General features: G+C 50.7%; 26 non-coding genes across 26 annotated transcripts; 13 read left to right on the top strand and 13 right to left on the bottom strand.

Moving 5' to 3' along the window:
- Nucleotides 1-454: 454 nt before the first annotated feature.
- TRNAR-CCU (transfer RNA arginine (anticodon CCU)) lies at nucleotides 455-527 on the bottom strand. Its single transcript has one exon. It is a non-coding gene; the product is annotated as a tRNA-Arg (tRNA).
- Nucleotides 528-1,221: 694 nt separating this feature from the next.
- TRNAA-AGC (transfer RNA alanine (anticodon AGC)) lies at nucleotides 1,222-1,294 on the top strand. Its single transcript has one exon. It is a non-coding gene; the product is annotated as a tRNA-Ala (tRNA).
- Nucleotides 1,295-1,894: 600 nt separating this feature from the next.
- Nucleotides 1,895-1,967, bottom strand: TRNAR-CCU (transfer RNA arginine (anticodon CCU)). The gene has a single exon. It is a non-coding gene; the product is annotated as a tRNA-Arg (tRNA).
- Nucleotides 1,968-2,661: 694 nt separating this feature from the next.
- Nucleotides 2,662-2,734, top strand: TRNAA-AGC (transfer RNA alanine (anticodon AGC)). Its single transcript has one exon. It is a non-coding gene; the product is annotated as a tRNA-Ala (tRNA).
- Nucleotides 2,735-3,334: 600 nt separating this feature from the next.
- Nucleotides 3,335-3,407, bottom strand: TRNAR-CCU (transfer RNA arginine (anticodon CCU)). Its single transcript has one exon. It is a non-coding gene; the product is annotated as a tRNA-Arg (tRNA).
- A 694-nt stretch (nucleotides 3,408-4,101) lies between these two features.
- TRNAA-AGC (transfer RNA alanine (anticodon AGC)) lies at nucleotides 4,102-4,174 on the top strand. Its single transcript has one exon. It is a non-coding gene; the product is annotated as a tRNA-Ala (tRNA).
- Nucleotides 4,175-4,774: 600 nt separating this feature from the next.
- TRNAR-CCU (transfer RNA arginine (anticodon CCU)) lies at nucleotides 4,775-4,847 on the bottom strand. The gene has a single exon. It is a non-coding gene; the product is annotated as a tRNA-Arg (tRNA).
- A 694-nt stretch (nucleotides 4,848-5,541) lies between these two features.
- TRNAA-AGC (transfer RNA alanine (anticodon AGC)) lies at nucleotides 5,542-5,614 on the top strand. Its single transcript has one exon. It is a non-coding gene; the product is annotated as a tRNA-Ala (tRNA).
- Nucleotides 5,615-6,214: 600 nt separating this feature from the next.
- On the bottom strand, nucleotides 6,215-6,287 carry TRNAR-CCU (transfer RNA arginine (anticodon CCU)). The gene has a single exon. It is a non-coding gene; the product is annotated as a tRNA-Arg (tRNA).
- Nucleotides 6,288-6,981: 694 nt separating this feature from the next.
- TRNAA-AGC (transfer RNA alanine (anticodon AGC)) lies at nucleotides 6,982-7,054 on the top strand. Its single transcript has one exon. It is a non-coding gene; the product is annotated as a tRNA-Ala (tRNA).
- A 600-nt stretch (nucleotides 7,055-7,654) lies between these two features.
- Nucleotides 7,655-7,727, bottom strand: TRNAR-CCU (transfer RNA arginine (anticodon CCU)). The gene has a single exon. It is a non-coding gene; the product is annotated as a tRNA-Arg (tRNA).
- Nucleotides 7,728-8,421: 694 nt separating this feature from the next.
- TRNAA-AGC (transfer RNA alanine (anticodon AGC)) lies at nucleotides 8,422-8,494 on the top strand. The gene has a single exon. It is a non-coding gene; the product is annotated as a tRNA-Ala (tRNA).
- Nucleotides 8,495-9,094: 600 nt separating this feature from the next.
- TRNAR-CCU (transfer RNA arginine (anticodon CCU)) lies at nucleotides 9,095-9,167 on the bottom strand. The gene has a single exon. It is a non-coding gene; the product is annotated as a tRNA-Arg (tRNA).
- Nucleotides 9,168-9,861: 694 nt separating this feature from the next.
- TRNAA-AGC (transfer RNA alanine (anticodon AGC)) lies at nucleotides 9,862-9,934 on the top strand. Its single transcript has one exon. It is a non-coding gene; the product is annotated as a tRNA-Ala (tRNA).
- Nucleotides 9,935-10,534: 600 nt separating this feature from the next.
- Nucleotides 10,535-10,607, bottom strand: TRNAR-CCU (transfer RNA arginine (anticodon CCU)). The gene has a single exon. It is a non-coding gene; the product is annotated as a tRNA-Arg (tRNA).
- A 694-nt stretch (nucleotides 10,608-11,301) lies between these two features.
- Nucleotides 11,302-11,374, top strand: TRNAA-AGC (transfer RNA alanine (anticodon AGC)). The gene has a single exon. It is a non-coding gene; the product is annotated as a tRNA-Ala (tRNA).
- Nucleotides 11,375-11,974: 600 nt separating this feature from the next.
- Nucleotides 11,975-12,047, bottom strand: TRNAR-CCU (transfer RNA arginine (anticodon CCU)). Its single transcript has one exon. It is a non-coding gene; the product is annotated as a tRNA-Arg (tRNA).
- Nucleotides 12,048-12,741: 694 nt separating this feature from the next.
- On the top strand, nucleotides 12,742-12,814 carry TRNAA-AGC (transfer RNA alanine (anticodon AGC)). The gene has a single exon. It is a non-coding gene; the product is annotated as a tRNA-Ala (tRNA).
- A 600-nt stretch (nucleotides 12,815-13,414) lies between these two features.
- TRNAR-CCU (transfer RNA arginine (anticodon CCU)) lies at nucleotides 13,415-13,487 on the bottom strand. The gene has a single exon. It is a non-coding gene; the product is annotated as a tRNA-Arg (tRNA).
- Nucleotides 13,488-14,181: 694 nt separating this feature from the next.
- On the top strand, nucleotides 14,182-14,254 carry TRNAA-AGC (transfer RNA alanine (anticodon AGC)). Its single transcript has one exon. It is a non-coding gene; the product is annotated as a tRNA-Ala (tRNA).
- A 600-nt stretch (nucleotides 14,255-14,854) lies between these two features.
- On the bottom strand, nucleotides 14,855-14,927 carry TRNAR-CCU (transfer RNA arginine (anticodon CCU)). Its single transcript has one exon. It is a non-coding gene; the product is annotated as a tRNA-Arg (tRNA).
- Nucleotides 14,928-15,621: 694 nt separating this feature from the next.
- TRNAA-AGC (transfer RNA alanine (anticodon AGC)) lies at nucleotides 15,622-15,694 on the top strand. Its single transcript has one exon. It is a non-coding gene; the product is annotated as a tRNA-Ala (tRNA).
- Nucleotides 15,695-16,294: 600 nt separating this feature from the next.
- On the bottom strand, nucleotides 16,295-16,367 carry TRNAR-CCU (transfer RNA arginine (anticodon CCU)). The gene has a single exon. It is a non-coding gene; the product is annotated as a tRNA-Arg (tRNA).
- A 694-nt stretch (nucleotides 16,368-17,061) lies between these two features.
- TRNAA-AGC (transfer RNA alanine (anticodon AGC)) lies at nucleotides 17,062-17,134 on the top strand. Its single transcript has one exon. It is a non-coding gene; the product is annotated as a tRNA-Ala (tRNA).
- A 600-nt stretch (nucleotides 17,135-17,734) lies between these two features.
- Nucleotides 17,735-17,807, bottom strand: TRNAR-CCU (transfer RNA arginine (anticodon CCU)). The gene has a single exon. It is a non-coding gene; the product is annotated as a tRNA-Arg (tRNA).
- Nucleotides 17,808-18,501: 694 nt separating this feature from the next.
- Nucleotides 18,502-18,574, top strand: TRNAA-AGC (transfer RNA alanine (anticodon AGC)). The gene has a single exon. It is a non-coding gene; the product is annotated as a tRNA-Ala (tRNA).
- The last annotated feature ends 189 nt before the right edge of the window (nucleotides 18,575-18,763 follow it).

Below are 18,763 nucleotides of genomic sequence, written 5' to 3'. Positions count from 1 at the left end.
AGGGCCGGCAACAGGCGTGATACTGTGCAACAGGCGCATTGCATGGCATTGGTGACATATTCAGGAAATTCCACTTTGATGCCACCCAGGGCTGTTAACCTTTTATTTCATTTCAATACGATGCTTCGAATAATTGGTTCAAAGTGCGCAGCCTTTGCTCTTTTATTTCGTTTTCATCGGAGCAGGTCGGAGCTGGCAGAAGAGTGAGCCCTGTCTGCAGGAGCTCTGATTCCAGAAAGCATATTTTCCCTGTCTTTCTTACCACTCATCTGTGTCTCTTCGCTGACATGAGGGGTTGCTACACTCTGCAGTCTCCCGGCATTTAAAGTCTGCTACCAGCAGAGCACGTTCTGGACTTCACAGCGCCCAGCAAAGTACTAGCCTGCGCCCACCCCCTACTACCGCAAAAACCTTTTGCATGCTTTGGCAGAAGTGTGAACAAAATGCCACGAACCACCCCAGATGGGACTCGAACCCACAATCCCTGGCTTAGGAGGCCAGTGCCTTATCCATTAGGCCACTGGGGCCACTCGACAGAGAAGGGGAAAGTTCTTTCTTTTCCTCTTCTCTCACTGGAGTCACGGGTACTGGCCCACTGAAAAGGGCAAGTTGGCTCACGTCCAAAGCTGCAGTGTCCCAGCACACGCGGGCAAAAGGCACCTGCCTGCTCTCGGCTGGACACTTCCGCTTTATGGGACACACGATGGAAAGTGGACTCAATTCCCAGACCTAACTCTTACCTGTTTGGTATTCTGACGCTCGATTGTAAAATATGGCCAGCTGGTAAAAATGACAAAGGGCACTCCAGCGCTGGTCCTTTGGCTGCAGGCGGCGTGTCAGCGGCCTAAAACAGCAAGAAATAGCGAGAGAAATAAAGTGAGAAGCAAGCACCTTTTCAATTGGGCTCTCGGGTCTATGGGACTGGCGTGCAGCCTCTTGATCACAAGCGCAGGTCCAGCGTGAAAGGGCGTGGCAGTGGAGTCACTCTGCTATTAATACCTGGTTGGCCAATCCTCGTTGCAATGGATGGCCATCTGCAGCTTTACTTGTAGCTCCACTGAAGGTATTTTGTTTTGGGCAAAGGGGTGAGATTGTGATTTCCTCTGCGGCAGATGAAGAGAAAGGGCTTTATGCACTACAGGTCCCTGGACAGCCAAGCAAGTGTGAGCCGGAGACTGTGCTTCAGCTCTGAAGCAGTGTATCGAGAGCCTTCGAGGAGGAGGGGAATTAGCTCAGATGGTAGAGCGCTCGCTTAGCATGCGAGAGGTAGCGGGATCGATGCCCGCATTCTCCAGCAAGACGCTTTTTCTTCATTTTCACTATTTTATTCAAAACTCGCCAATCGTCGCAAATAAAGTCATGTGCTCGCTTCTGTTTTTTTTACTATCATCCTAAAAGTCTTCCGTCCACTTTCTGCTATCCCAAAGAGTCATCCGCGCGAGGGCCGGCAACAGGCGTGATACTGTGCAACAGGCGCATTGCATGGCATTGGTGACATATTCAGGAAATTCCACTTTGATGCCACCCAGGGCTGTTAACCTTTTATTTCATTTCAATACGATGCTTCGAATAATTGGTTCAAAGTGCGCAGCCTTTGCTCTTTTATTTCGTTTTCATCGGAGCAGGTCGGAGCTGGCAGAAGAGTGAGCCCTGTCTGCAGGAGCTCTGATTCCAGAAAGCATATTTTCCCTGTCTTTCTTACCACTCATCTGTGTCTCTTCACTGACATGAGGGGTTGCTACACTCTGCAGTCTCCCGGCATTTAAAGTCTGCTACCAGCAGAGCACGTTCTGGACTTCACAGCGCCCAGCAAAGTACTAGCCTGCGCCCACCCCCTACTACCGCAAAAACCTTTTGCATGCTTTGGCAGAAGTGTGAACAAAATGCCACGAACCACCCCAGATGGGACTCGAACCCACAATCCCTGGCTTAGGAGGCCAGTGCCTTATCCATTAGGCCACTGGGGCCACTCGACAGAGAAGGGGAAAGTTCTTTCTTTTCCTCTTCTCTCACTGGAGTCACGGGTACTGGCCCACTGAAAAGGGCAAGTTGGCTCACGTCCAAAGCTGCAGTGTCCCAGCACACGCGGGCAAAAGGCACCTGCTTGCACTCGGCTGGACACTTCCGCTTTATGGGACACACGATGGAAAGTGGACTCAATTCCCAGACCTAACTCTTACCTGTTTGGTATTCTGACGCTCGATTGTAAAATATGGCCAGCTGGTAAAAATGACAAAGGGCGCTCCAGCGCTGGTCCTTTGGCTGCAGGCGGCGTGTCAGCGGCCTAAAACAGCAAGAAATAGCGAGAGAAATAAAGTGAGAAGCAAGCACCTTTTCAATTGGGCTCTCGGGTCTATGGGACTGGCGTGCAGCCTCTTGATCACAAGCGCAGGTCCAGCGTGAAAGGGCGTGGCAGTGGAGTCACTCTGCTATTAATACCTGGTTGGCCAATCCTCATTGCAATGGATGGCCATCTGCAGCTTTACTTGTAGCTCCACTGAAGGTATTTTGTTTTGGGCAAAGGGGTGAGATTGTGATTTCCTCTGCCGCAGATGAAGAGAAAGGGCTTTATGCACTACAGGTCCCTGGACAGCCAAGCAAGTGTGAGCCGGAGACTGTGCTTCAGCTCTGAAGCAGTGTATCGAGAGCCTTCGAGGAGGAGGGGAATTAGCTCAGATGGTAGAGCGCTCGCTTAGCATGCGAGAGGTAGCGGGATCGATGCCCGCATTCTCCAGCAAGACGCTTTTACTTCATTTTCACTATTTTATTCAAAACTCGCCAATCGTCGCAAATAAAGTCATGTGCTCGCTTCTGTTTTTTTTACTATCATCCTAAAAGTCTTCCGTCCACTTTCTGCTATCCCAAAGAGTCACCCGCGCGAGGGCCGGCAACAGGCGTGATACTGTGCAACAGGCGCATTGCATGGCATTGGTGACATATTCAGGAAATTCCACTTTGATGCCACCCAGGGCTGTTAACCTTTTATTTCATTTCAATACGATGCTTCGAATAATTGGTTCAAAGTGCGCAGCCTTTGCTCTTTTATTTCGTTTTCATCGGAGCAGGTCGGAGCTGGCAGAAGAGTGAGCCCTGTCTGCAGGAGCTCTGATTCCAGAAAGCATATTTTCCCTGTCTTTCTTACCACTCATCTGTGTCTCTTCGCTGACATGAGGGGTTGCTACACTCTGCAGTCTCCCGGCATTTAAAGTCTGCTACCAGCAGAGCACGTTCTGGACTTCACAGCGCCCAGCAAAGTACTAGCCTGCGCCCACCCCCTACTACCGCAAAAACCTTTTGCATGCTTTGGCAGAAGTGTGAACAAAATGCCACGAACCACCCCAGATGGGACTCGAACCCACAATCCCTGGCTTAGGAGGCCAGTGCCTTATCCATTAGGCCACTGGGGCCACTCGACAGAGAAAGGGAAAGTTCTTTCTTTTCCTCTTCTCTCACTGGAGTCACGGGTACTGGCCCACTGAAAAGGGCAAGTTGGCTCACGTCCAAAGCTGCAGTGTCCCAGCACACGCGGGCAAAAGGCACCTGCTTGCACTCGGCTGGACACTTCCGCTTTATGGGACACACGATGGAAAGTGGACTCAATTCCCAGACCTAACTCTTACCTGTTTGGTATTCTGACGCTCGATTGTAAAATATGGCCAGCTGGTAAAAATGACAAAGGGCGCTCCAGCGCTGGTCCTTTGGCTGCAGGCGGCGTGTCAGCGGCCTAAAACAGCAAGAAATAGCGAGAGAAATAAAGTGAGAAGCAAGCACCTTTTCAATTGGGCTCTCGGGTCTATGGGACTGGCGTGCAGCCTCTTGATCACAAGCGCAGGTCCAGCGTGAAAGGGCGTGGCAGTGGAGTCACTCTGCTATTAATACCTGGTTGGCCAATCCTCATTGCAATGGATGGCCATCTGCAGCTTTACTTGTAGCTCCACTGAAGGTATTTTGTTTTGGGCAAAGGGGTGAGATTGTGATTTCCTCTGCCGCAGATGAAGAGAAAGGGCTTTATGCACTACAGGTCCCTGGACAGCCAAGCAAGTGTGAGCCGGAGACTGTGCTTCAGCTCTGAAGCAGTGTATCGAGAGCCTTCGAGGAGGAGGGGAATTAGCTCAGATGGTAGAGCGCTCGCTTAGCATGCGAGAGGTAGCGGGATCGATGCCCGCATTCTCCAGCAAGACGCTTTTACTTCATTTTCACTATTTTATTCAAAACTCGCCAATCGTCGCAAATAAAGTCATGTGCTCGCTTCTGTTTTTTTTACTATCATCCTAAAAGTCTTCCGTCCACTTTCTGCTATCCCAAAGAGTCACCCGCGCGAGGGCCGGCAACAGGCGTGATACTGTGCAACAGGCGCATTGCATGGCATTGGTGACATATTCAGGAAATTCCACTTTGATGCCACCCAGGGCTGTTAACCTTTTATTTCATTTCAATACGATGCTTCGAATAATTGGTTCAAAGTGCGCAGCCTTTGCTCTTTTATTTCGTTTTCATCGGAGCAGGTCGGAGCTGGCAGAAGAGTGAGCCCTGTCTGCAGGAGCTCTGATTCCAGAAAGCATATTTTCCCTGTCTTTCTTACCACTCATCTGTGTCTCTTCGCTGACATGAGGGGTTGCTACACTCTGCAGTCTCCCGGCATTTAAAGTCTGCTACCAGCAGAGCACGTTCTGGACTTCACAGCGCCCAGCAAAGTACTAGCCTGCGCCCACCCCCTACTACCGCAAAAACCTTTTGCATGCTTTGGCAGAAGTGTGAACAAAATGCCACGAACCACCCCAGATGGGGCTCGAACCCACAATCCCTGGCTTAGGAGGCCAGTGCCTTATCCATTAGGCCACTGGGGCCACTCGACAGAGAAGGGGAAAGTTCTTTCTTTTCCTCTTCTCTCACTGGAGTCACGGGTACTGGCCCACTGAAAAGGGCAAGTTGGCTCACGTCCAAAGCTGCAGTGTCCCAGCACACGCGGGCAAAAGGCACCTGCTTGCACTCGGCTGGACACTTCCGCTTTATGGGACACACGATGGAAAGTGGACTCAATTCCCAGACCTAACTCTTACCTGTTTGGTATTCTGACGCTCGATTGTAAAATATGGCCAGCTGGTAAAAATGACAAAGGGCGCTCCAGCGCTGGTCCTTTGGCTGCAGGCGGCGTGTCAGCGGCCTAAAACAGCAAGAAATAGCGAGAGAAATAAAGTGAGAAGCAAGCACCTTTTCAATTGGGCTCTCGGGTCTATGGGACTGGCGTGCAGCCTCTTGATCACAAGCGCAGGTCCAGCGTGAAAGGGCGTGGCAGTATAGTCACTCTGCTATTAATACCTGGTTGGCCAATCCTCATTGCAATGGATGGCCATCTGCAGCTTTACTTGTAGCTCCACTGAAGGTATTTTGTTTTGGGCAAAGGGGTGAGATTGTGATTTCCTCTGCGGCAGATGAAGAGAAAGGGCTTTATGCACTACAGGTCCCTGGACAGCCAAGCAAGTGTGAGCCGGAGACTGTGCTTCAGCTCTGAAGCAGTGTATCGAGAGCCTTCGAGGAGGAGGGGAATTAGCTCAGATGGTAGAGCGCTCGCTTAGCATGCGAGAGGTAGCGGGATCGATGCCCGCATTCTCCAGCAAGACGCTTTTACTTCATTTTCACTATTTTATTCAAAACTCGCCAATCGTCGCAAATAAAGTCATGTGCTCGCTTCTGTTTTTTTTACTATCATCCTAAAAGTCTTCCGTCCACTTTCTGCTATCCCAAAGAGTCATCCGCGCGAGGGCCGGCAACAGGCGTGATACTGTGCAACAGGCGCATTGCATGGCATTGGTGACATATTCAGGAAATTCCACTTTGATGCCACCCAGGGCTGTTAACCTTTTATTTCATTTCAATACGATGCTTCGAATAATTGGTTCAAAGTGCGCAGCCTTTGCTCTTTTATTTCGTTTTCATCGGAGCAGGTCGGAGCTGGCAGAAGAGTGAGCCCTGTCTGCAGGAGCTCTGATTCCAGAAAGCATATTTTCCCTGTCTTTCTTACCACTCATCTGTGTCTCTTCGCTGACATGAGGGGTTGCTACACTCTGCAGTCTCCCGGCATTTAAAGTCTGCTACCAGCAGAGCACGTTCTGGACTTCACAGCGCCCAGCAAAGTACTAGCCTGCGCCCACCCCCTACTACCGCAAAAACCTTTTGCATGCTTTGGCAGAAGTGTGAACAAAATGCCACGAACCACCCCAGATGGGACTCGAACCCACAATCCCTGGCTTAGGAGGCCAGTGCCTTATCCATTAGGCCACTGGGGCCACTCGACAGAGAAGGGGAAAGTTCTTTCTTTTCCTCTTCTCTCACTGGAGTCACGGGTACTGGCCCACTGAAAAGGGCAAGTTGGCTCACGTCCAAAGCTGCAGTGTCCCAGCACACGCGGGCAAAAGGCACCTGCCTGCTCTCGGCTGGACACTTCCGCTTTATGGGACACACGATGGAAAGTGGACTCAATTCCCAGACCTAACTCTTACCTGTTTGGTATTCTGACGCTCGATTGTAAAATATGGCCAGCTGGTAAAAATGACAAAGGGCACTCCAGCGCTGGTCCTTTGGCTGCAGGCGGCGTGTCAGCGGCCTAAAACAGCAAGAAATAGCGAGAGAAATAAAGTGAGAAGCAAGCACCTTTTCAATTGGGCTCTCGGGTCTATGGGACTGGCGTGCAGCCTCTTGATCACAAGCGCAGGTCCAGCGTGAAAGGGCGTGGCAGTGGAGTCACTCTGCTATTAATACCTGGTTGGCCAATCCTCGTTGCAATGGATGGCCATCTGCAGCTTTACTTGTAGCTCCACTGAAGGTATTTTGTTTTGGGCAAAGGGGTGAGATTGTGATTTCCTCTGCGGCAGATGAAGAGAAAGGGCTTTATGCACTACAGGTCCCTGGACAGCCAAGCAAGTGTGAGCCGGAGACTGTGCTTCAGCTCTGAAGCAGTGTATCGAGAGCCTTCGAGGAGGAGGGGAATTAGCTCAGATGGTAGAGCGCTCGCTTAGCATGCGAGAGGTAGCGGGATCGATGCCCGCATTCTCCAGCAAGACGCTTTTTCTTCATTTTCACTATTTTATTCAAAACTCGCCAATCGTCGCAAATAAAGTCATGTGCTCGCTTCTGTTTTTTTTACTATCATCCTAAAAGTCTTCCGTCCACTTTCTGCTATCCCAAAGAGTCATCCGCGCGAGGGCCGGCAACAGGCGTGATACTGTGCAACAGGCGCATTGCATGGCATTGGTGACATATTCAGGAAATTCCACTTTGATGCCACCCAGGGCTGTTAACCTTTTATTTCATTTCAATACGATGCTTCGAATAATTGGTTCAAAGTGCGCAGCCTTTGCTCTTTTATTTCGTTTTCATCGGAGCAGGTCGGAGCTGGCAGAAGAGTGAGCCCTGTCTGCAGGAGCTCTGATTCCAGAAAGCATATTTTCCCTGTCTTTCTTACCACTCATCTGTGTCTCTTCGCTGACATGAGGCGTTGCTACACTCTGCAGTCTCCCGGCATTTAAAGTCTGCTACCAGCAGAGCACGTTCTGGACTTCACAGCGCCCAGCAAAGTACTAGCCTGCGCCCACCCCCTACTACCGCAAAAACCTTTTGCATGCTTTGGCAGAAGTGTGAACAAAATGCCACGAACCACCCCAGATGGGACTCGAACCCACAATCCCTGGCTTAGGAGGCCAGTGCCTTATCCATTAGGCCACTGGGGCCACTCGACAGAGAAGGGGAAAGTTCTTTCTTTTCCTCTTCTCTCACTGGAGTCACGGGTACTGGCCCACTGAAAAGGGCAAGTTGGCTCACGTCCAAAGCTGCAGTGTCCCAGCACACGCGGGCAAAAGGCACCTGCTTGCACTCGGCTGGACACTTCCGCTTTATGGGACACACGATGGAAAGTGGACTCAATTCCCAGACCTAACTCTTACCTGTTTGGTATTCTGACGCTCGATTGTAAAATATGGCCAGCTGGTAAAAATGACAAAGGGCACTCCAGCGCTGGTCCTTTGGCTGCAGGCGGCGTGTCAGCGGCCTAAAACAGCAAGAAATAGCGAGAGAAATAAAGTGAGAAGCAAGCACCTTTTCAATTGGGCTCTCGGGTCTATGGGACTGGCGTGCAGCCTCTTGATCACAAGCGCAGGTCCAGCGTGAAAGGGCGTGGCAGTGGAGTCACTCTGCTATTAATACCTGGTTGGCCAATCCTCGTTGCAATGGATGGCCATCTGCAGCTTTACTTGTAGCTCCACTGAAGGTATTTTGTTTTGGGCAAAGGGGTGAGATTGTGATTTCCTCTGCGGCAGATGAAGAGAAAGGGCTTTATGCACTACAGGTCCCTGGACAGCCAAGCAAGTGTGAGCCGGAGACTGTGCTTCAGCTCTGAAGCAGTGTATCGAGAGCCTTCGAGGAGGAGGGGAATTAGCTCAGATGGTAGAGCGCTCGCTTAGCATGCGAGAGGTAGCGGGATCGATGCCCGCATTCTCCAGCAAGACGCTTTTACTTCATTTTCACTATTTTATTCAAAACTCGCCAATCGTCGCAAATAAAGTCATGTGCTCGCTTCTGTTTTTTTTACTATCATCCTAAAAGTCTTCCGTCCACTTTCTGCTATCCCAAAGAGTCATCCGCGCGAGGGCCGGCAACAGGCGTGATACTGTGCAACAGGCGCATTGCATGGCATTGGTGACATATTCAGGAAATTCCACTTTGATGCCACCCAGGGCTGTTAACCTTTTATTTCATTTCAATACGATGCTTCGAATAATTGGTTCAAAGTGCGCAGCCTTTGCTCTTTTATTTCGTTTTCATCGGAGCAGGTCGGAGCTGGCAGAAGAGTGAGCCCTGTCTGCAGGAGCTCTGATTCCAGAAAGCATATTTTCCCTGTCTTTCTTACCACTCATCTGTGTCTCTTCACTGACATGAGGGGTTGCTACACTCTGCAGTCTCCCGGCATTTAAAGTCTGCTACCAGCAGAGCACGTTCTGGACTTCACAGCGCCCAGCAAAGTACTAGCCTGCGCCCACCCCCTACTACCGCAAAAACCTTTTGCATGCTTTGGCAGAAGTGTGAACAAAATGCCACGAACCACCCCAGATGGGACTCGAACCCACAATCCCTGGCTTAGGAGGCCAGTGCCTTATCCATTAGGCCACTGGGGCCACTCGACAGAGAAGGGGAAAGTTCTTTCTTTTCCTCTTCTCTCACTGGAGTCACGGGTACTGGCCCACTGAAAAGGGCAAGTTGGCTCACGTCCAAAGCTGCAGTGTCCCAGCACACGCGGGCAAAAGGCACCTGCTTGCACTCGGCTGGACACTTCCGCTTTATGGGACACACGATGGAAAGTGGACTCAATTCCCAGACCTAACTCTTACCTGTTTGGTATTCTGACGCTCGATTGTAAAATATGGCCAGCTGGTAAAAATGACAAAGGGCGCTCCAGCGCTGGTCCTTTGGCTGCAGGCGGCGTGTCAGCGGCCTAAAACAGCAAGAAATAGCGAGAGAAATAAAGTGAGAAGCAAGCACCTTTTCAATTGGGCTCTCGGGTCTATGGGACTGGCGTGCAGCCTCTTGATCACAAGCGCAGGTCCAGCGTGAAAGGGCGTGGCAGTGGAGTCACTCTGCTATTAATACCTGGTTGGCCAATCCTCATTGCAATGGATGGCCATCTGCAGCTTTACTTGTAGCTCCACTGAAGGTATTTTGTTTTGGGCAAAGGGGTGAGATTGTGATTTCCTCTGCCGCAGATGAAGAGAAAGGGCTTTATGCACTACAGGTCCCTGGACAGCCAAGCAAGTGTGAGCCGGAGACTGTGCTTCAGCTCTGAAGCAGTGTATCGAGAGCCTTCGAGGAGGAGGGGAATTAGCTCAGATGGTAGAGCGCTCGCTTAGCATGCGAGAGGTAGCGGGATCGATGCCCGCATTCTCCAGCAAGACGCTTTTACTTCATTTTCACTATTTTATTCAAAACTCGCCAATCGTCGCAAATAAAGTCATGTGCTCGCTTCTGTTTTTTTTACTATCATCCTAAAAGTCTTCCGTCCACTTTCTGCTATCCCAAAGAGTCACCCGCGCGAGGGCCGGCAACAGGCGTGATACTGTGCAACAGGCGCATTGCATGGCATTGGTGACATATTCAGGAAATTCCACTTTGATGCCACCCAGGGCTGTTAACCTTTTATTTCATTTCAATACGATGCTTCGAATAATTGGTTCAAAGTGCGCAGCCTTTGCTCTTTTATTTCGTTTTCATCGGAGCAGGTCGGAGCTGGCAGAAGAGTGAGCCCTGTCTGCAGGAGCTCTGATTCCAGAAAGCATATTTTCCCTGTCTTTCTTACCACTCATCTGTGTCTCTTCGCTGACATGAGGGGTTGCTACACTCTGCAGTCTCCCGGCATTTAAAGTCTGCTACCAGCAGAGCACGTTCTGGACTTCACAGCGCCCAGCAAAGTACTAGCCTGCGCCCACCCCCTACTACCGCAAAAACCTTTTGCATGCTTTGGCAGAAGTGTGAACAAAATGCCACGAACCACCCCAGATGGAGCTTGAACCCACAATCCCTGGCTTAGGAGGCCAGTGCCTTATCCATTAGGCCACTGGGGCCACTCGACAGAGAAGGGGAAAGTTCTTTCTTTTCCTCTTCTCTCACTGGAGTCACGGGTACTGGCCCACTGAAAAGGGCAAGTTGGCTCACGTCCAAAGCTGCAGTGTCCCAGCACACGCGGGCAAAAGGCACCTGCTTGCACTCGGCTGGACACTTCCGCTTTATGGGACACACGATGGAAAGTGGACTCAATTCCCAGACCTAACTCTTACCTGTTTGGTATTCTGACGCTCGATTGTAAAATATGGCCAGCTGGTAAAAATGACAAAGGGCACTCCAGCGCTGGTCCTTTGGCTGCAGGCGGCGTGTCAGCGGCCTAAAACAGCAAGAAATAGCGAGAGAAATAAAGTGAGAAGCAAGCACCTTTTCAATTGGGCTCTCGGGTCTATGGGACTGGCGTGCAGCCTCTTGATCACAAGCGCAGGTCCAGCGTGAAAGGGCGTGGCAGTGGAGTCACTCTGCTATTAATACCTGGTTGGCCAATCCTCATTGCAATGGATGGCCATCTGCAGCTTTACTTGTAGCTCCACTGAAGGTATTTTGTTTTGGGCAAAGGGGTGAGATTGTGATTTCCTCTGCGGCAGATGAAGAGAAAGGGCTTTATGCACTACAGGTCCCTGGACAGCCAAGCAAGTGTGAGCCGGAGACTGTGCTTCAGCTCTGAAGCAGTGTATCGAGAGCCTTCGAGGAGGAGGGGAATTAGCTCAGATGGTAGAGCGCTCGCTTAGCATGCGAGAGGTAGCGGGATCGATGCCCGCATTCTCCAGCAAGACGCTTTTACTTCATTTTCACTATTTTATTCAAAACTCGCCAATCGTCGCAAATAAAGTCATGTGCTCGCTTCTGTTTTTTTTACTATCATCCTAAAAGTCTTCCGTCCACTTTCTGCTATCCCAAAGAGTCATCCGCGCGAGGGCCGGCAACAGGCGTGATACTGTGCAACAGGCGCATTGCATGGCATTGGTGACATATTCAGGAAATTCCACTTTGATGCCACCCAGGGCTGTTAACCTTTTATTTCATTTCAATACGATGCTTCGAATAATTGGTTCAAAGTGCGCAGCCTTTGCTCTTTTATTTCGTTTTCATCGGAGCAGGTCGGAGCTGGCAGAAGAGTGAGCCCTGTCTGCAGGAGCTCTGATTCCAGAAAGCATATTTTCCCTGTCTTTCTTACCACTCATCTGTGTCTCTTCGCTGACATGAGGCGTTGCTACACTCTGCAGTCTCCCGGCATTTAAAGTCTGCTACCAGCAGAGCACGTTCTGGACTTCACAGCGCCCAGCAAAGTACTAGCCTGCGCCCACCCCCTACTACCGCAAAAACCTTTTGCATGCTTTGGCAGAAGTGTGAACAAAATGCCACGAACCACCCCAGATGGGACTCGAACCCACAATCCCTGGCTTAGGAGGCCAGTGCCTTATCCATTAGGCCACTGGGGCCACTCGACAGAGAAGGGGAAAGTTCTTTCTTTTCCTCTTCTCTCACTGGAGTCACGGGTACTGGCCCACTGAAAAGGGCAAGTTGGCTCACGTCCAAAGCTGCAGTGTCCCAGCACACGCGGGCAAAAGGCACCTGCTTGCACTCGGCTGGACACTTCCGCTTTATGGGACACACGATGGAAAGTGGACTCAATTCCCAGACCTAACTCTTACCTGTTTGGTATTCTGACGCTCGATTGTAAAATATGGCCAGCTGGTAAAAATGACAAAGGGCGCTCCAGCGCTGGTCCTTTGGCTGCAGGCGGCGTGTCAGCGGCCTAAAACAGCAAGAAATAGCGAGAGAAATAAAGTGAGAAGCAAGCACCTTTTCAATTGGGCTCTCGGGTCTATGGGACTGGCGTGCAGCCTCTTGATCACAAGCGCAGGTCCAGCGTGAAAGGGCGTGGCAGTGGAGTCACTCTGCTATTAATACCTGGTTGGCCAATCCTCATTGCAATGGATGGCCATCTGCAGCTTTACTTGTAGCTCCACTGAAGGTATTTTGTTTTGGGCAAAGGGGTGAGATTGTGATTTCCTCTGCGGCAGATGAAGAGAAAGGGCTTTATGCACTACAGGTCCCTGGACAGCCAAGCAAGTGTGAGCCGGAGACTGTGCTTCAGCTCTGAAGCAGTGTATCGAGAGCCTTCGAGGAGGAGGGGAATTAGCTCAGATGGTAGAGCGCTCGCTTAGCATGCGAGAGGTAGCGGGATCGATGCCCGCATTCTCCAGCAAGACGCTTTTACTTCATTTTCACTATTTTATTCAAAACTCGCCAATCGTCGCAAATAAAGTCATGTGCTCGCTTCTGTTTTTTTTACTATCATCCTAAAAGTCTTCCGTCCACTTTCTGCTATCCCAAAGAGTCATCCGCGCGAGGGCCGGCAACAGGCGTGATACTGTGCAACAGGCGCATTGCATGGCATTGGTGACATATTCAGGAAATTCCACTTTGATGCCACCCAGGGCTGTTAACCTTTTATTTCATTTCAATACGATGCTTCGAATAATTGGTTCAAAGTGCGCAGCCTTTGCTCTTTTATTTCGTTTTCATCGGAGCAGGTCGGAGCTGGCAGAAGAGTGAGCCCTGTCTGCAGGAGCTCTGATTCCAGAAAGCATATTTTCCCTGTCTTTCTTACCACTCATCTGTGTCTCTTCACTGACATGAGGGGTTGCTACACTCTGCAGTCTCCCGGCATTTAAAGTCTGCTACCAGCAGAGCACGTTCTGGACTTCACAGCGCCCAGCAAAGTACTAGCCTGCGCCCACCCCCTACTACCGCAAAAACCTTTTGCATGCTTTGGCAGAAGTGTGAACAAAATGCCACGAACCACCCCAGATGGGACTCGAACCCACAATCCCTGGCTTAGGAGGCCAGTGCCTTATCCATTAGGCCACTGGGGCCACTCGACAGAGAAGGGGAAAGTTCTTTCTTTTCCTCTTCTCTCACTGGAGTCACGGGTACTGGCCCACTGAAAAGGGCAAGTTGGCTCACGTCCAAAGCTGCAGTGTCCCAGCACACGCGGGCAAAAGGCACCTGCTTGCACTCGGCTGGACACTTCCGCTTTATGGGACACACGATGGAAAGTGGACTCAATTCCCAGACCTAACTCTTACCTGTTTGGTATTCTGACGCTCGATTGTAAAATATGGCCAGCTGGTAAAAATGACAAAGGGCGCTCCAGCGCTGGTCCTTTGGCTGCAGGCGGCGTGTCAGCGGCCTAAAACAGCAAGAAATAGCGAGAGAAATAAAGTGAGAAGCAAGCACCTTTTCAATTGGGCTCTCGGGTCTATGGGACTGGCGTGCAGCCTCTTGATCACAAGCGCAGGTCCAGCGTGAAAGGGCGTGGCAGTGGAGTCACTCTGCTATTAATACCTGGTTGGCCAATCCTCATTGCAATGGATGGCCATCTGCAGCTTTACTTGTAGCTCCACTGAAGGTATTTTGTTTTGGGCAAAGGGGTGAGATTGTGATTTCCTCTGCCGCAGATGAAGAGAAAGGGCTTTATGCACTACAGGTCCCTGGACAGCCAAGCAAGTGTGAGCCGGAGACTGTGCTTCAGCTCTGAAGCAGTGTATCGAGAGCCTTCGAGGAGGAGGGGAATTAGCTCAGATGGTAGAGCGCTCGCTTAGCATGCGAGAGGTAGCGGGATCGATGCCCGCATTCTCCAGCAAGACGCTTTTACTTCATTTTCACTATTTTATTCAAAACTCGCCAATCGTCGCAAATAAAGTCATGTGCTCGCTTCTGTTTTTTTTACTATCATCCTAAAAGTCTTCCGTCCACTTTCTGCTATCCCAAAGAGTCACCCGCGCGAGGGCCGGCAACAGGCGTGATACTGTGCAACAGGCGCATTGCATGGCATTGGTGACATATTCAGGAAATTCCACTTTGATGCCACCCAGGGCTGTTAACCTTTTATTTCATTTCAATACGATGCTTCGAATAATTGGTTCAAAGTGCGCAGCCTTTGCTCTTTTATTTCGTTTTCATCGGAGCAGGTCGGAGCTGGCAGAAGAGTGAGCCCTGTCTGCAGGAGCTCTGATTCCAGAAAGCATATTTTCCCTGTCTTTCTTACCACTCATCTGTGTCTCTTCGCTGACATGAGGGGTTGCTACACTCTGCAGTCTCCCGGCATTTAAAGTCTGCTACCAGCAGAGCACGTTCTGGACTTCACAGCGCCCAGCAAAGTACTAGCCTGCGCCCACCCCCTACTACCGCAAAAACCTTTTGCATGCTTTGGCAGAAGTGTGAACAAAATGCCACGAACCACCCCAGATGGGGCTCGAACCCACAATCCCTGGCTTAGGAGGCCAGTGCCTTATCCATTAGGCCACTGGGGCCACTCGACAGAGAAGGGGAAAGTTCTTTCTTTTCCTCTTCTCTCACTGGAGTCACGGGTACTGGCCCACTGAAAAGGGCAAGTTGGCTCACGTCCAAAGCTGCAGTGTCCCAGCACACGCGGGCAAAAGGCACCTGCTTGCACTCGGCTGGACACTTCCGCTTTATGGGACACACGATGGAAAGTGGACTCAATTCCCAGACCTAACTCTTACCTGTTTGGTATTCTGACGCTCGATTGTAAAATATGGCCAGCTGGTAAAAATGACAAAGGGCGCTCCAGCGCTGGTCCTTTGGCTGCAGGCGGCGTGTCAGCGGCCTAAAACAGCAAGAAATAGCGAGAGAAATAAAGTGAGAAGCAAGCACCTTTTCAATTGGGCTCTCGGGTCTATGGGACTGGCGTGCAGCCTCTTGATCACAAGCGCAGGTCCAGCGTGAAAGGGCGTGGCAGTGGAGTCACTCTGCTATTAATACCTGGTTGGCCAATCCTCATTGCAATGGATGGCCATCTGCAGCTTTACTTGTAGCTCCACTGAAGGTATTTTGTTTTGGGCAAAGGGGTGAGATTGTGATTTCCTCTGCGGCAGATGAAGAGAAAGGGCTTTATGCACTACAGGTCCCTGGACAGCCAAGCAAGTGTGAGCCGGAGACTGTGCTTCAGCTCTGAAGCAGTGTATCGAGAGCCTTCGAGGAGGAGGGGAATTAGCTCAGATGGTAGAGCGCTCGCTTAGCATGCGAGAGGTAGCGGGATCGATGCCCGCATTCTCCAGCAAGACGCTTTTACTTCATTTTCACTATTTTATTCAAAACTCGCCAATCGTCGCAAATAAAGTCATGTGCTCGCTTCTGTTTTTTTTACTATCATCCTAAAAGTCTTCCGTCCACTTTCTGCTATCCCAAAGAGTCATCCGCGCGAGGGCCGGCAACAGGCGTGATACTGTGCAACAGGCGCATTGCATGGCATTGGTGACATATTCAGGAAATTCCACTTTGATGCCACCCAGGGCTGTTAACCTTTTATTTCATTTCAATACGATGCTTCGAATAATTGGTTCAAAGTGCGCAGCCTTTGCTCTTTTATTTCGTTTTCATCGGAGCAGGTCGGAGCTGGCAGAAGAGTGAGCCCTGTCTGCAGGAGCTCTGATTCCAGAAAGCATATTTTCCCTGTCTTTCTTACCACTCATCTGTGTCTCTTCGCTGACATGAGGGGTTGCTACACTCTGCAGTCTCCCGGCATTTAAAGTCTGCTACCAGCAGAGCACGTTCTGGACTTCACAGCGCCCAGCAAAGTACTAGCCTGCGCCCACCCCCTACTACCGCAAAAACCTTTTGCATGCTTTGGCAGAAGTGTGAACAAAATGCCACGAACCACCCCAGATGGGACTCGAACCCACAATCCCTGGCTTAGGAGGCCAGTGCCTTATCCATTAGGCCACTGGGGCCACTCGACAGAGAAGGGGAAAGTTCTTTCTTTTCCTCTTCTCTCACTGGAGTCACGGGTACTGGCCCACTGAAAAGGGCAAGTTGGCTCACGTCCAAAGCTGCAGTGTCCCAGCACACGCGGGCAAAAGGCACCTGCTTGCACTCGGCTGGACACTTCCGCTTTATGGGACACACGATGGAAAGTGGACTCAATTCCCAGACCTAACTCTTACCTGTTTGGTATTCTGACGCTCGATTGTAAAATATGGCCAGCTGGTAAAAATGACAAAGGGCACTCCAGCGCTGGTCCTTTGGCTGCAGGCGGCGTGTCAGCGGCCTAAAACAGCAAGAAATAGCGAGAGAAATAAAGTGAGAAGCAAGCACCTTTTCAATTGGGCTCTCGGGTCTATGGGACTGGCGTGCAGCCTCTTGATCACAAGCGCAGGTCCAGCGTGAAAGGGCGTGGGAGTGGAGTCACTCTGCTATTAATACCTGGTTGGCCAATCCTCGTTGCAATGGATGGCCATCTGCAGCTTTACTTGTAGCTCCACTGAAGGTATTTTGTTTTGGGCAAAGGGGTGAGATTGTGATTTCCTCTGCGGCAGATGAAGAGAAAGGGCTTTATGCACTACAGGTCCCTGGACAGCCAAGCAAGTGTGAGCCGGAGACTGTGCTTCAGCTCTGAAGCAGTGTATCGAGAGCCTTCGAGGAGGAGGGGAATTAGCTCAGATGGTAGAGCGCTCGCTTAGCATGCGAGAGGTAGCGGGATCGATGCCCGCATTCTCCAGCAAGACGCTTTTACTTCATTTTCACTATTTTATTCAAAACTCGCCAATCGTCGCAAATAAAGTCATGTGCTCGCTTCTGTTTTTTTTACTATCATACTAAAAGTCTTCCGTCCACTTTCTGCTATCCCAAAGAGTCATCCGCGCGAGGGCCGGCAACAGGCGTGATACTGTGCAACAGGCGCATTGCATGGCATTGGTGACATATTCAGGAAATTCCACTTTGATGCCACCCAGGGCTGTTAACCTTTTATTTCATTTCAATACGATGCTTCGAATAATTGGTTCAAAGTGCGCAGCCTTTGCTCTTTTATTTCGTTTTCATCGGAGCAGGTCGGAGCTGGCAGAAGAGTGAGCCCTGTCTGCAGGAGCTCTGATTCCAGAAAGCATATTTTCCCTGTCTTTCTTACCACTCATCTGTGTCTCTTCACTGACATGAGGGGTTGCTACACTCTGCAGTCTCCCGGCATTTAAAGTCTGCTACCAGCAGAGCACGTTCTGGACTTCACAGCGCCCAGCAAAGTACTAGCCTGCGCCCACCCCCTACTACCGCAAAAACCTTTTGCATGCTTTGGCAGAAGTGTGAACAAAATGCCACGAACCACCCCAGATGGGACTCGAACCCACAATCCCTGGCTTAGGAGGCCAGTGCCTTATCCATTAGGCCACTGGGGCCACTCGACAGAGAAGGGGAAAGTTCTTTCTTTTCCTCTTCTCTCACTGGAGTCACGGGTACTGGCCCACTGAAAAGGGCAAGTTGGCTCACGTCCAAAGCTGCAGTGTCCCAGCACACGCGGGCAAAAGGCACCTGCTTGCACTCGGCTGGACACTTCCGCTTTATGGGACACACGATGGAAAGTGGACTCAATTCCCAGACCTAACTCTTACCTGTTTGGTATTCTGACGCTCGATTGTAAAATATGGCCAGCTGGTAAAAATGACAAAGGGCGCTCCAGCGCTGGTCCTTTGGCTGCAGGCGGCGTGTCAGCGGCCTAAAACAGCAAGAAATAGCGAGAGAAATAAAGTGAGAAGCAAGCACCTTTTCAATTGGGCTCTCGGGTCTATGGGACTGGCGTGCAGCCTCTTGATCACAAGCGCAGGTCCAGCGTGAAAGGGCGTGGCAGTGGAGTCACTCTGCTATTAATACCTGGTTGGCCAATCCTCATTGCAATGGATGGCCATCTGCAGCTTTACTTGTAGCTCCACTGAAGGTATTTTGTTTTGGGCAAAGGGGTGAGATTGTGATTTCCTCTGCCGCAGATGAAGAGAAAGGGCTTTATGCACTACAGGTCCCTGGACAGCCAAGCAAGTGTGAGCCGGAGACTGTGCTTCAGCTCTGAAGCAGTGTATCGAGAGCCTTCGAGGAGGAGGGGAATTAGCTCAGATGGTAGAGCGCTCGCTTAGCATGCGAGAGGTAGCGGGATCGATGCCCGCATTCTCCAGCAAGACGCTTTTACTTCATTTTCACTATTTTATTCAAAACTCGCCAATCGTCGCAAATAAAGTCATGTGCTCGCTTCTGTTTTTTTTACTATCATCCTAAAAGTCTTCCGTCCACTTTCTGCTATCCCAAAGAGTCATCCGCGCGAGGGCCGGCAACAGGCGTGATACTGTGCAACAGGCGCATTGCA

Source organism: Ambystoma mexicanum, chromosome 5q (genome assembly GCF_040938575.1).
Source record: "Ambystoma mexicanum isolate Mex_15411 chromosome 5q, UKY_AmexF1_1, whole genome shotgun sequence".
Classification (NCBI taxonomy): domain Eukaryota; kingdom Metazoa; phylum Chordata; class Amphibia; order Caudata; family Ambystomatidae; genus Ambystoma; species Ambystoma mexicanum.
Note: the sequence above shows the minus strand (reverse complement) of the source record. Positions and strands in the feature narration are given on the sequence as shown.